The sequence below is a fragment of the Felis catus genome, chromosome A1 (genome assembly GCF_018350175.1).
Source record: "Felis catus isolate Fca126 chromosome A1, F.catus_Fca126_mat1.0, whole genome shotgun sequence".
NCBI lineage: Eukaryota > Metazoa > Chordata > Mammalia > Carnivora > Felidae > Felis > Felis catus.
This window is the reverse complement of record NC_058368.1, coordinates 54,099,053-54,113,819: the sequence shown is the minus strand read 5'-3', so window position 1 is coordinate 54,113,819 and position 14,767 is coordinate 54,099,053.

Here is a 14,767-nt window from a genome sequence, read left to right as displayed (position 1 = left end):
TGCTGCGTTCACAGGCTTCACCTGAGCCATGGCGTATATACAAAGTAAAGTGTGCCGGTCTAGCTTACAGCTCAAAGACGGATTTATTGTGCTGTTATGGCACTGTCATTTACTCAAAACACAAAGAAAAAGAAGTAGATGAAGAAAAGAATAGAAACAGAAGCCTACAGTAGTTTAATTCTATGTAAATTCCATTATTATCTTCCTGTAAACATACTTTTTACTGTAATTGTTTTATTACAAATGAGTAATCTCTTTAACAAAATGAAGGAGAAAAATAAACTTATCATACAGATAAGAAAGCATCCCGAAATTTAATTAAGTAGTTTCTTATATAATGCTAAGCTATGATCAGTAATTCTTTTTGTAATTTTCAAGTAGTGGTCAAAATAGCATATGAAAGAGATGTGTTACCTAATCTTTATATCTAATCTTGACTGTTTAATTATATTTAAATTGATTAAAAGAGATGTAGTGCCCTAAAACTTGACAGATACTCAAATACATTTCCTTCCTAATTCTAAATGTCCACAAGTTGTGAAAAGCTAATCTCTGACACACACACTGACTAATCATACAATATTTCCATATAGAATGGATCTGTTCAAAGTACCAGTCATCTATGAAATAAAGAGTAATCATCACAGAAGGGAGTTGTTTTCTGTCACTTTATACTCAAATTTCTAATTATTCTTAAAGTCAATCAGAAGTTGGCAGATTTTTCCAGAATCCAGAGGGCAAACATATTCAACAAGGGAGACACACACAGAGACACAAAGAGACAAAAAGAGTCCACAATGTACTTTCTTAAAATACCAGACTACTTCAGTTACGACATATGTACTAGCTTGGGGTTTCTAAATCAACAGACTGAAGAAAAACTGCCTTGTCATCAGAACTTCGAAATATATGGATCTCACGAGAAACAAATACGTGAAGCTGTAGATCTACAACCAAACTCTGTCTGTAAAAGAAAACAAATTTGAGCTGTCCACGTTGAGCAACTTGACCAATACACTAGAAATTGCACCGAAACTATTCTGACAGGAGACTGGGCTCATTTTCCTTTCCAAAGTGAGAAGAGAATAGATAAGAGACACGCATCGCAGCAAACAGAATGCAAAACTGAAAAGCCTAAATAAAAAAAGACCGATGAAAGCATAACATTAAAAAGAGAAGTGTTTAGCTGTTAAATCATCCAAATTGCTTTGCCAAATTTTGACATGCTTGACTTCCTGTAGTAAAAAAAAAAAAAAAAAAAAAAAAAAAAAACAAAAAAACAACCTCTTCTTTTTTTTGTTTTTGAAAAAAAAAGAAAAAAGTGAGGAAAAATAACCAGCTGTTCCTTGTATAGTTCAGGAAACGAGTTTGATTTATTACTTTAAGGTTATTTTTGAATGAGCTGCTTGTGGCAGCCAGAGTGCAAGAAAAGTCACTGAGGCCTGTCCACTTGAAGGGCTCAAACTGTTTCCTGAACAGTCCTTCACTCTGCACCTCCGACGGCTATTATTGACAACGTGTGACTGGGGCCTTCCAGGATTTTAAAACAGCAGGGGTCCCAGCCAAACAATCGGGCTGTCAATTACCTTTTCCCCTGTTGTGAAAAAGGGACCCAAGACAATGCAACTTCTCAGCAGGGAGGTGTGCGGCTCCAGCACGTAACCCCCTCTCGCACCGTTCGGCATTCAAATCCAAGTAAATGCCTGGTGCCTTCACTTTTGTCTGCGTGTGTCAGCTCCAACCAGAATTACTGCAAGGTAGATGTCTCCATGGAAGGATTTTTACGTTCTTGCTAGGGCAAAATGGACTCTGGATATTGTTGTCTCTGGGCTCCGTGGACATTTTTTTCTGAGATCCATACAGACACAAAGAGTGCCCCGCTCCCAGCCCCTTTCTGTAGGCTTGTCCTCCAGGAACGCCCAACCCTCTCTACCTATATTGTGGCTTAGAAACTTCCTGTGGGCATTGACGACTTGCTGTGAGGACTGTCCATCATCCCGCCCCTTTGTCTGGCAGTCACTGCCATCCGAATTTGACTGACTGAGGAAGCCTGAGTTATTTGTAAAGAACAACAAGGCTTTTCATTCATAATTTTAGTAGGGGGACAGGGTGCTAATGACTGAGCTTGAATAACTAGGGAATGTGGTATTCAAGGCAGGAAGAAGCCCAAACCGGCTGCCAAATGAGGGAAGGAGAGGATGTAGGTGAAAAGTTCCTGGGTAAAAAGCCAAACAATGACATGAGGATCACACATATATACAAATACAAATCAAGTTTTTAAAAGGTGAGACAATCGAAAAGGTGGAAGCAGGAAGGAGGGCAGGGAAAATCTAACAGGATTTCATTAGCTTTGGGGTCAAGTTACATGGCAGAGTTTACAGAATCCGAAACCCATAAAGTGTCTACGGAGGAAGTGATCTTTTCTTCCACTGCTGGTTCTCCTACAAAAACAAAAAGTTAAAAAAAAAAAAAAAGAAAGAAAGAAAGAAAGAAAGAAAGAAAGAAAGAAAGAAAGAAAGAAAAGAAAAAAAAAAGTAAAACTAGTTTTCACTCTCTTTTGGTACCTTTCATATGTTCAGACAAAGAGAGTTTGTTTTCCGAGGGTATTCAGCCTGGCAATCAAGTCTGGGTTCCAAAGAGCTTACTTTCGGGGTTTCTACTGAATTTTATGTGCATGCAGCATAAACACAATATGTAATAATTTTACATACCTGCTGCTTCCCAGGAGGAGAAATTATAAAAATGTAAATTTCTAGTTGAGTAACTGTATAACTCAGTATTAGGAGATTTATTTTTCTTGCTACAATAATAAAATCTTGGTTTGGATTTTCTTTATTAAGAAATTAAAAGTATCACATTGACATTTTTACATGCATGATTTTATACACAGATTCATAGGAAATAATCCAAAATAACAATGTTGCACATTTTAAATCTATTACGAAGTAGCAGAATGATGCAAGCTGCTTTTTAAAAAACCATTGTAATTCCCTAAGTGAAGAATGTTTCAGTCATTACTAGAAAATGTTTACTATGTCTCTTTTGTTAAAGCAAGTTAGCGAAAGGTAAAGTTGAACAATAAAAAAATGCTGATTTACGTGGAAAATAAATTTCCACATACAAATTTTAGACAATGAGATTCTTTAGGTTTATCTAGCTCTACTGAGTCTATTAGGACTCATGGTCTTAAGGAGTACAGAGGGCTACTGAGGCCCGAAGTCAAAGTTCAGACTCTGGGCTGGGTGCCTTACCTTACCCTAAGTTCTTAGGTCATGAACTGACCCAACAAATATTCTTTAAAACTGAGGCGGTAACTACAAGTACTGTGCGATTATAATCCATTATCTCATTTCATTGTGACAAACATCCCATTCTGATCAATAAGGAAACTGAGGCACAGAGACCCTCCAGTACTTTTCAATACTTTCCAACTATTTCCACTGGAATACCCAACGAAGGCAAAGGACTGTAAATATGCTCCTGCAGCATTCCAAAATTAACCTTAAGTAGGTCTCAAGTGGGATTTCATCATCATCATCATCATCATCATCATCATCATCATCACCTCATCATCATCATGGTCATTATTAGCTGCTTGTGTTTTAAGAATTTAAGTGAATGAAACTACGCGCACCATGTTTATCTTATGGCTGCCTGTGTCCCCCGGTATATCCTGTGAATCCTTAGTGTTTTCCCCCCCACTTTACTGAGGTATAATTTAAAAAATTGTAATATATTTAAAGTGTACAACGTGATGATTTGATATATGTATACATTGTGAAATAATTCCCACAAGCAAGTTAATTAACATGTCCATCACCTTACATAGCAACTGGTTTGTTTGGATTTTTTTCTTTTCTTTTGGTGAAAACACTTAAGATTTACTCTCTTAGCAAACTTCAAGTATACAATACACTATTTTTAACCATAGTCATCATGCTGTAAGTTAGAACCTCAGAACTTACTCATCCTATAACTGACAGTTCATGCCCTTTGACCAACCTCTCCCAATTTTCTCCGTCCCCTAGCCTCTGACAACCACCATTCTACACTCTGTTTCTATGAGTTTAAATCCTTAGGTTGTTGAGAACAGGTTTAAGTAATTTACCTCAAAACTTAGAATTAATGATTAGGTAAGCGTTCAATCACAGTCTAATGATTCTCGATTCAAAACCAAGTGAAGACCACCATGCTCTTTCTCTTAGAACCCTTTGGGACTCAAAGCTCAGGCCATGGAACCATGAATGGCATATGCCATGTTTGGCCAGGCCCATGTAGTATGTATATTTTGTTTTTCACTCCAGACTTCCTTGTCAACTGCCTTGGCCCTCTCATGTAAATATAAATGTTAATAACTAGATCTCTGGGGCACAAGAAAGAAAGAAAGAAAGAAAGAAAGAAAGAAAGAAAGAAAGAAAGAACACCTTGATTTTAGCATTCAGTGATTTCTTTATTGTAAACATACCCATCTTGGCTGATTTTCAAACCTAATATTGCTAGGTGTAGAGACAAGAAGAGATATCCACAATCAGCCCTTGCAAGCAGGTATGAGCCTGTTCTAGCATCTTCATCTATCTATACTCTGTTTGATGTCTATTCTATTTTCTGTTCTTGTTCTTGGTGAGCTATGAATCTCTATTATAGTCTTGTTATAATAACACAATGACTTTCATTTATTGTAGGTCAGACTTCTAAAATTCCAATGCATTATCCCTCACAACGATGCTTGGACATAAGAATAGTTTTATCCTCACTTTTTACTACCACTGTGTGTGGGGGGTGAGGGTGGGGGGAAAGGAAACTAAGACAGTGGAAGATGGAGAAATTTATACAAGTCCTCCCTCTGAGATCAACCTAAATCAGGCTATGTAAAAGATCTTATCATCTGATTTTTTTTTAAATCTCCAAGTGGAATTCTAATATGCAGTCAGGGCTGAGAATCACTGAATTTGAAAACAAAGCAAGGACTCTTGTTATTTGAAAAAAATATTTAATAAGTTGCCAACTGAATGTGGCTAACTTTATGTTAGGTCTTGAATAAAGCTTAATTCACACTTCTATAAAGGATTTTTTAAATAAATATTCATCAAATAGTAAGCATAAGTGGGATTTGATGGAAGTCATCAAAATATACTAGAGATTTTTGGTAAAATCCCCACTCTATTACTGAAGTACACTAAATCCCTCCCAATCCCAGCTGATTTGATTTATAATACATGCTGAGCAGGAATGCTGGTGACTACCACATGGAAGATGCCTTTTGCCACTTAAGTACCATGGACGCAGGATGTCTGACATTATATTACATTTCAGAAGTATCATGATCCACTAATAACCGGAAAAGTGGTCAAGAAGATAGGGCATGAAAGCAACTTATTTTAACAATTCTATAAAGTTCTTGAGAAAAGCATGCCAAATACAGGAACACAATCATTTTTTGCCCCCAAACCTGGCACTGCCTGATTTTGAAATGCCCCTATGATGTCTTGAATATACTTACTTATAGGACTTTTTAATGCAATTAACATATTTCACCTTCTATTTAGAACTGTCTTAGTTGACCTCCACTATAAAGTTACAGTACTACAAACATAAGGGTCTTTTTTTTTTTAAGTTTATTTATTTATTTGAGAGAGAGAGTGAGCAAGCAGGGGAAGCGCAAAGAGAGGGACGAGAGAATTCCAAGCAGGTTCCATGCTGTCAGTTGGGCTGCAGAGCCCAACGTGGGGCTCAATCTGACAAACTGTGAAATCATGACCTGAGCCAGGATCAAGAGTCAGATACTTAACCGACTGAGCCACCCAGGCGCCCCGTACAAACATAAGGGCCTTTTTCACCCACACTCTCTGTATATATTCAGAGAAATGTTAAATTCTTTAACAAAACACTTATAATTTGTACTGCCAACCAACCAACCAACCAACCAACCAAACAAAAACAAATGCCAGACCTGTAAACTGGGGACCAAAGAAATCAACTAGCCAACTGTCTTGTTTTTTTTGTTTGTTTGTTTTTTAATTTTTTTTTCAATGTTTATTTATTTTTGGGACAGAGAGAGACAGAGCATGAACGGGGGAGGGGCAGAGAGAGAGGAAGACACAGAATCAGAAACAGGCTCCAGGCTCTGAGCCATCAGCCCAGAGCCTGACGCGGGGCTCAAACTCACGGACCGCAAGATCGTGACCTGGCTGAAGTCGGACGCTTAACTGACTGCGCCACCCAGGCGCCCCATAGCCAACTGTCTTGTTCAGAGATTGCCTCCTTCATGAGCCTTGTTAAGCATTACCTCTATTGGCCCAATATACCCTCAAGCATCAGTAGCACTCAGCTGAAAATTGGCTTAGTAGATTCCCTCAAATGGCTTTCTGGTACCTTCATGGCTATTTGCCTCATCTCCTCATTAGATTTGCTCTAAGAAAGTAGGTAATGCTCATCTCACATCCATTGATCAAAGTCATAGAGCCAGCAGCTCCCCAGGCCTAGGCCATGAAGACAGGAATTCTGCTCCTAGAAGGCCACACCACGTTGATATTAAATAAGAGAACTCAATACGTACTTGCTGATATTAAATAAGAGAGAGCACTTGATATCTACTTGATTTCCCAAAATGCTGTAGAATAGGACTCCTTACACAGCGCAAGACTCTCAACCTAAGAATTGCATTTGACTGTTATTATTCTGAGTCATATGCAAATTCACCTTTACACAGTCACAATAATCTAAGGAATTTAGGACAGTGAAATAGAGCATTCTAATATACAACAAATATCTCTGCAGACAACATTTATTTTATTTTTTTTTAATTTTTTTTTCAATGTTTATTTATTTTTGGGACAGAGAGAGACAGAGCATGAACGGGGGAGGGGCAGAGAGAGAGGGAGACACAGAATCGGAAACAGGCTCCAGGCTCTGAGCCATCAGCCCAGAGCCCGACGCGGGGCTCGAACTCACGGACCGCGAGATCGTGACCTGGCTGAAGTCGGACGCTTAACCGACTGCGCCACCCAGGCGCCCCCAGACAACATTTAATGTAAGTGAACATACATCTTCCACCCAACAAGAGAGGGGGCTTCAATACCATTTCAGACACAAGGCTCCATCCCCAAAATATACAGTGAAATTCAGTGTGGGACAAGAGCCCAAATGCTGAAGTCACTCTCAAATAAGAGGGAACTCACACTTCTCTAGCTTGCAGATTTCTTGAACAAGGAATTCAATGAGTACACATCCCAGTCTGAAACAACCACATCAGCTTAAATAGGTCCCTTTGTCCCTAAAGTACTTTATCTACTCTGAGGAGATCATACATGAAAACAAAACAAAACAACAACAACAAAAAATCAATGTAAGCTTAAAGCTTCTATAGAAATATTAATAGCTAAATATAGCTAAATACAGTCATTAAAACTTGTTCTAAACCTGGGTTCTTATTTCCATGTAAGTGCAAATAGGATACATAAAGTAAAGCAAATTGTGCTTAGTGATTTTAAAAAACTTTTTTTAAAATGCCAAGGCAAAACAGCTAATTTCATCAAATAAACCACCTAGCCCAAGTTAATTGAAATTATCATGGTGGCCCACTGAGAGCTCCCCATATGGTAGGCTTTATATCATCCGATCCTTATAGCAACCCCTTTACAAATGGGAGCTAAGGTTTATTACCTCATTCATTCTTTATTCATTCATTCATTGCATTTAAAAATAATGTTTGAGTTCCTTATTTGTGCCAGGCCCTTCAGTGCTGTGGGTAAAACGGTAGGCAAAAATCTAACTTGGATTCCTGACCTCATGGAGCTTAAAATACAGTGAAGGGGACAGTTACTAATTGATTACCTAATCACACATATGCTTGTAGCAGAGAAGGTCAGGAGAGGAAAAAGGGAGATCTGACCTATTCAGAGAGGTCAGAAAAGCTTCCCTGAGAACAAGGTAACTGCTAGGTGAAAGATTAGTAGGCATTAATATGGGAAAGGCCAGAAAAGTGAATGGGGGAATAGCATATACAAAGGCCCCGTTGCAGGAGAGATGTACTTTGAGCACCCAAAAGGTAGTAGTTATAGCCATAGGGCAGACAACAGAGGAATGCGGTGTAACAGGATGCTGGGATGGGAAAGGGGCTGGCTGGATGGTAGGACCTTGAAGTTGGGTTAAGGACTTGGATCTTTATCCTAGGAGTAATGAGAAGCCAGGGTGGAATTTAAGAATTAGGGGATCGCGTTGCCCAAAGTTACTGAGACCAAATCTAAATCCAGGTCTTGAACTCCCAAAGCCTCCAAAACCTATTAGGACATTTGAGAATCCTACCTTCAGTATCATTTTCTTTTAGCAATTACAGCTAAAATTAAAAAATTAAAAAAAAAACAAGGAATAATAATTTTGAAGCCCTAATTTCTCATTTTTCAAATGCACGACTTTAGTATCTTTTAGGGTATAATGCAACTTTGTCTCTGCATGATGTCAAACTAGGGTGAGACGAATATTTAGCAAAACGGCAAGGAGATTTTCATATAGAACATGAAAGTCAAAATTGTTCACTATTTGGTGGCTTTCTTGCAACTGTGTATAAAATAAGTTCTTGAAAGTTAACAAGTGCTAACTCCTTTCTTCCCCCAAGTTTGTTTGTTTGTTTATTGTTGAGTAATCTCTACACCCAACATGGGGCTCAAACTGAGGACGCCAAGATCAAGAGTCACATGCCCTTCTGACTAAGCCAGTCAGGTGCCCCAGTGCTAACTTCTTAATTTGACACTACAGATTAGTACTTAATTTTAATTATTAATATGGTCATATTTTTGCCAAATGTACTTTTCAAAGTAAGAAATTCACAAGGGTTTACTTTTACCTATATTCTCTAGCCACCCATCACCAGCCTGTTTATTAACTGCTTTATTATATACTTTAAGAATAGGTGTTGGGGCGCCTGGATGGCTCAGTTCGTTAAGCGTCCAACTCTTGATTTCCTCTCATGTCATGACGGGCTCTGTGTTGATGGCACAGAGCCTGCTTAGGATTCTCTCTCTCTCTCTCTCTCTCTCTCTCTCTCTCTCTCTCTGTCTCTACTCCTTCCACACTTGCACACTTTCTCTCTCTCTGTCTCTACTGCTTCCACACTTGCACACTTTCTCTCTCTCTCAAAATAAATAAACTTAAAAAAAAAAAAGAATAGGTGTTCTCTACAGGCTCCCTTCCTATTACACAAAACTTCCATAGGGATTTATTTATTTATTTTCATGTTTATTTATTTTTGAGAGAGACAGAGATACAGAGAGAGAGAAGGGGAGGGGCAGTGAGAGAGGGAGACACAGAATCTGAAGCAGGCTCCAGGCTCTGAGCTGTCAGCACAGAGCCCCATGGGGCTCGAGCTCATAAACTACTAGATGACCCGAGCTGAAGTTGGACACTTAAACTGACTGAGCCACCCAGGCGCCCCAGAATTTATTTTTTAATTTTATAATATTTGCTATTTCAGTGATTGAAAATCATGGTGTTAACAAACATGTTCCATTCACTTCCATGATAATGTCCAGGCTAGAGGAATGACTCTTAAATTCTGTCATTAAAAATTTCAGGGTGCTTGGATGGTTAGGTCAGTTGAGGGACCTACTCTCAATTTTGGCTCAGGACAGGATCCCAGTGTGGTGAGTTCAAGCCGTGCGTTGGGCTCTGCACTGAGCCTGGAGACTGCTTGGGATTCTTCCTCTCTCTCCCTCCGTCCCTCTCCCTTGCTCGTGCCGTCTCTTTCTCTCGCTCTCTCGCTCTAAGAAAAAAAAATCTTTAAAAAAATTCAAAAAAACTTACCAAACTAAGAAAAAATATTTGCTTATATTAATTACACTCATTAATTTCATTCATTAACTGAAAAGCACTACTGAGCGTCTAATGTTTACAAAGATCAGAGTGTGTGTTTTCTTTCTTTTAAGATTGAGAGGGTGAAGAATCTTTCTATTGTAGTTTCAGGCCCCTAACAAAGAAGTATATGGCAGCTCTTATATACACTCCCAAGATACCTGGGATAGTCTATCCTTTTGAAGAGTCATACTCAACACAGAGTGTGTACAGGAAAGCTGTTTAGGGGCATCTGGGTGGCTCAGTCGGTTAAGCATCTGACTCTTGATTTAGGCTCAGGTCATGATCTCACAATATGTAGGTTCGAGCTCTGAGTGTGGAGGATTCTGTGCTGGCAGCACGGAGCCTGCTTGGAATTCTCTGTCTCTCTTTTTCTTTCTGCCCCTCCCCCTTCTCAAAAATAAATTTCTCAAAAATAAATAAATAAATAAATAAATAAATAAATAAATAAATAAATAAATAAATAAATGAGAAAAGCAGTTTTATATAAACACCATAATATCCTCAAATGATTCACAACTCCCTGTAGCTTCAAAACACTTCCTGTCCAAAGAAGCAAACAAATTAAATTTGCATGCACTCTTACTCCATTTACCAAATTAAACATTTTTAGATTTGAGTTGTTAACTGAAATTAAGTCAGGGCTTGCTGGCATCCTCGATATTGTGGCATCTGGTCCATAAGAATGACTTTAGTGGAATCTGTTTGACTACATCTTCCTTAGAAAACAAGTTGAACTTTCTATGCTCTTTTGATCAAGTGTCCTCATAATGAAAAATATAAAACCCAAATCTCTTATTTATTCAGAGGCTAAAATCTTCCTACTGCTACTAAGCTTGGCCAGTAATATCCAAATACTCATTTTAATGTATGATTTTCACTTATATGAAGCTTTAGCATTGAGTTAAAAAGATTGCAGAACAAAGTGGATCAAATGTTAAAAACAAACAGAAAAACAAATAAACCTCAGGCTATTAGAGTAAAGGCAAAGCAACAATGCAGTGTTTACACTGATTAGAGTTTCTTTGCACATATCAGTCCTACAAAGGAAAAGGCTTAATCTTCAGGTCAAGGGACAAATACACTGTATTAAAAATATAATGAGAAAATCATGTTGGCCAGCAAAGAGATTCTGTTTTGCCTTGTTAGAGAACTTCAGTCCACATCTGACTTTGCATACATTGTAGTAATAACTTGCATGGTCATAGCTGGAAGATTGATTTACCAGTAGAAACCACTAGGTGGATTCAGGTTGGATATAAGGTCTCTGAAAAAGACAAGACTCCCGGGAGCCTCCTGTTCAAAGTCAGCTCATCAAGACCACCCTCTTAACCACTCCAGATCTTTCTCCCAGTTTGGTTAGGGATAAAGGACATCATCAAAGAAGGTTAGATGCAGAGATAAACTGTTTCCAGTTCTCCAGGCTATATAGATAAGAACTCTCCTGGTCTATTTTGAATTCCTTGGCATCTTTTAGTGTAGTCACTCCCAATCTCTCCTAGAGGCAGTATCAATGGAATTTGGAAAATCAAAGCAATTCAAAAATTGAATGACCACAATCATGGCCACCAAATCTTTAAAAGGTCCATGATGGCAAAGCCCTTGAATTTAGGAAGGTCCCTCCTAGTAGAGACCATGCATAAATTAAGTTTTCTATTGCATTTGGGATGTGAGGAGAAAGACCTAAATAGTTTCCCTTGGAAGCAGTATACAGTATTGTGTTCCAGGCCAGTTTTAATTGTGAATATATAAATAAATTGCCTTGATTATAAAACTAACAAAACAACCAAATAGTCAGTACCTATTAATTTTTCTTTCTCTCACATATCATATCACTGCAGAATTTCCCTGTAGGCATCAAAACTGGGTCTGAAGCCAGTAAGGCCAAGTGGTTTGTTCAATTTCACAAAGACCCTGGAACTAGAGTTGTTTTAAAACTACATTTTCCCATTACTACAACATAAATCAGAAGCTTAGATGAGTAAATACAACCTTGAAAATACTGACTTAACTCAGCCAGCAAACCTACTGGTAAAGAAGCATGTCTACACTGTCCCTATTGATGCCTTCTACTAAAACTTGGAGGCAAAATTCACAAAGGTTTATACAATGCCTCATCTAGAAAAAAAAAGGTATTGAGGACAATTATACTTATAAAATGAAGTAAATCCAAACGAATACAGAAAATAAAATGAATGCAGAGATGAGATTCCAAATGTATGTCACACAATCCTGTTCAATAGCTAGGACTAAGAAAGCATGTTACTTGGTGCAACCTGAGAACTTAGAAGTGACTTTTGGTGCAGCAAGTGTTGCCATGGATTCAGTTTTTTTCAACATTAGGAAAATGGCAACACCTGTTCATGCATCAGGGTTGCTTCTCTGGAACTTTGCACAACACCTTTGAAAATGGGCTTCACTGTGAAATTTTACATTAACATTCTTTTGTAATTCTGAAATATCTTCCAAAAGTAATCCCAGTTATAACTTTGGAATGCAATGTGAGAATTAATTTGGGGATACTTTACAAGAGCTGCACCCAACATTGCATTCTGTATGTGTGTGTGTGTGTGTGTATATATATATACACACACATATATATATGCATATATATATATATATATATATATATATGCACACATGCATACACATAAACATAATTCCTCTCTGGGGTTATAATTCACCAAGCAAATTTTGGGGGCACAATATATTGTTCTATACATTACATCTAAAAAGAATAATAATTTCACTAAATAAAATAATAAAGAGTAAATTAGAAAGAATCCACCAGGTTCTTGTTTTTGCTCTGTGCTTAAGTTATAGGTTAAATGTTTTCCCAGTTAAATGCTGTGGGGGAAGGATGGGAGAGCTAGATAACATGGGATTCTTTATAGCTCACGAAAGAGAAATATAAATTCCTAGATTCTTCTCTATTGACTCAATAAAAATATAAGGTACTCTGACCAGCTGGAAGCTCCTAATTTAAATTCCATTTTATGCTTTGATCCAGAACAGTGTGTCTTCAAAAAGTTCCTGTAGTGCTGGGAGAATAACACGGGCACAAGTGTCTCCTAAAGAGCAGTCATTGGGTGCAGGGATTTGAGAAGACTAAGAGAAGGTGTATCTTCCACCTGTTCTGCCAGAGACTTGCTGCCCTCACACGGGAACGAGTACCCCACTAGCCTTGCACAACTTGCCTTTGGCCCCAATTCCTTCTTCTCATTGATAAAAGCTGGAGCTCTTCAGAACCTTGGTACCTCATCTCGTATTCCAAACGGAATGTGTCCGAGGAGATGGTAGAGAAGGCTATCTGAATTTTATTCACTTTGAACCAGACTACAGGATATACATTTTGGACGGCAATTTCCCTCTCCTGCCCTAGTCCAGTGCCGGGGAAGAATATAGCCCCAACCCTGCGCCGGTTGGGCGCCCCCTGGTGGCTGGATAGGCTGTAAACGCAGCGGCGCCTAAGTTCACCCGGAGGCTCAAAGGACTTGGGCGTTGGACGAAGAGCCAGGGCTGGGAAGACCCGACTCTCTCCTGCCCTTAGCCTCAGGGACACAGCGGAGCGGGCCGACCTAACCTTGTCCACCCTCACCGAGGGCTGGGGTGGGGGTAACGTAGGCCAGCACCCGGAAATAATGTATGCCACTTCCCCTGCCATCTCTTGTTCCAAACCCGGGACGAGTGGGGAGAGCCCTAGAGAAACATGGAGAATGAGGGCGAGAGCGCAGCGCAGTGGGGAGCGCGCCCAGGACATTCTAGAGCTAGAGCTCGGGAGAAGGCAGCGAGTGCCAGGGTAGCTACGAATGGATGTGAGCTGGAGCGGGACCCGGGGAATCAAGCACCACGTTTTCCTAGCATTATTTCAAGAACTCTAACCCCTCACGGGGGCAGGTGCTATTCGGGAGATTTAACCCGTACTTCCCTGTAAAGTAAAAACATTCTGTAAATTATTAGAATCCAGTAACAGGAGTGTCTGGGGGGGGGGGCGGTAATTTCCCACCGGTGCTCCCACGTGCAAGCACGTTTCTTAGTAAATGAACGGCAGTTAGAGCAATGCTTATCTACGCGTTTTCTATCTTTATGTTTCTACTTTTTTAAGTGGGAAAATACAGACCACCTTCAAAATGTACAATAGGATCTTTTTGGGATACGTTCTAGGTGACAAAGAGGAGTCGGAAATGATGACTTCTGGTTGAGTGAAGGAAATCTGCAGTGGAACAGGGAGCCCCCTCCCGTTTCAGAAGCCCGTCATGTCGACCTTGAGTTATCCTGTATGTGTTGTTGAATTAAATAATTTTTAAAAGGCATAGACTGTAGAATTTCCTTCACCTACTGCGTCAAACAAAACAGAAAGATCTTCAAAAAGCCTCCATCTATAGCTAATTCTTGAAAAAAAAATCTAATATTAAAACAAAAACTACAGAGCGACACAATTAAAAGCAAATCTCGGCCAGAGCATAAAGTACTTGAAACCCGAATCTGCATTCCGTTCCTCTCCTACAGGGCTGTGAGGTGGGGGAGGCGGTTTGTGCTGGTGCCTGGTGTATAATCGGGTTAATCCAGAAGACAAAGAATAAACCAATAGCCCTCCCACCTCACTTCCCGCTCCCCTTCCCCTCCCCCCTCTCCTCTCCCCGTCGCCCCCTCGAGGGGGAACAGAAAAGGGGAGAGGTGGGCTTGAAATGGATTCCGAATAAACTCTTAAAACCTGCAACTTGTTTTAATGCTAACACTGCGTGGCCCGGATTAGTTTTAAATGTTCATTCCCTTTCTTCCTAATGGCAAGAAGAAAGTTCCATAAGTCAGTCCGAGCCTAAACCTCGTCCTCATGGCCTCTGGGAAACCTTAAGGTCAGTGTTTCCTTGAAACTAGATAAACTGACCCCGCCGTGCCCAGCCCGGCCCCGCGGGCGTCC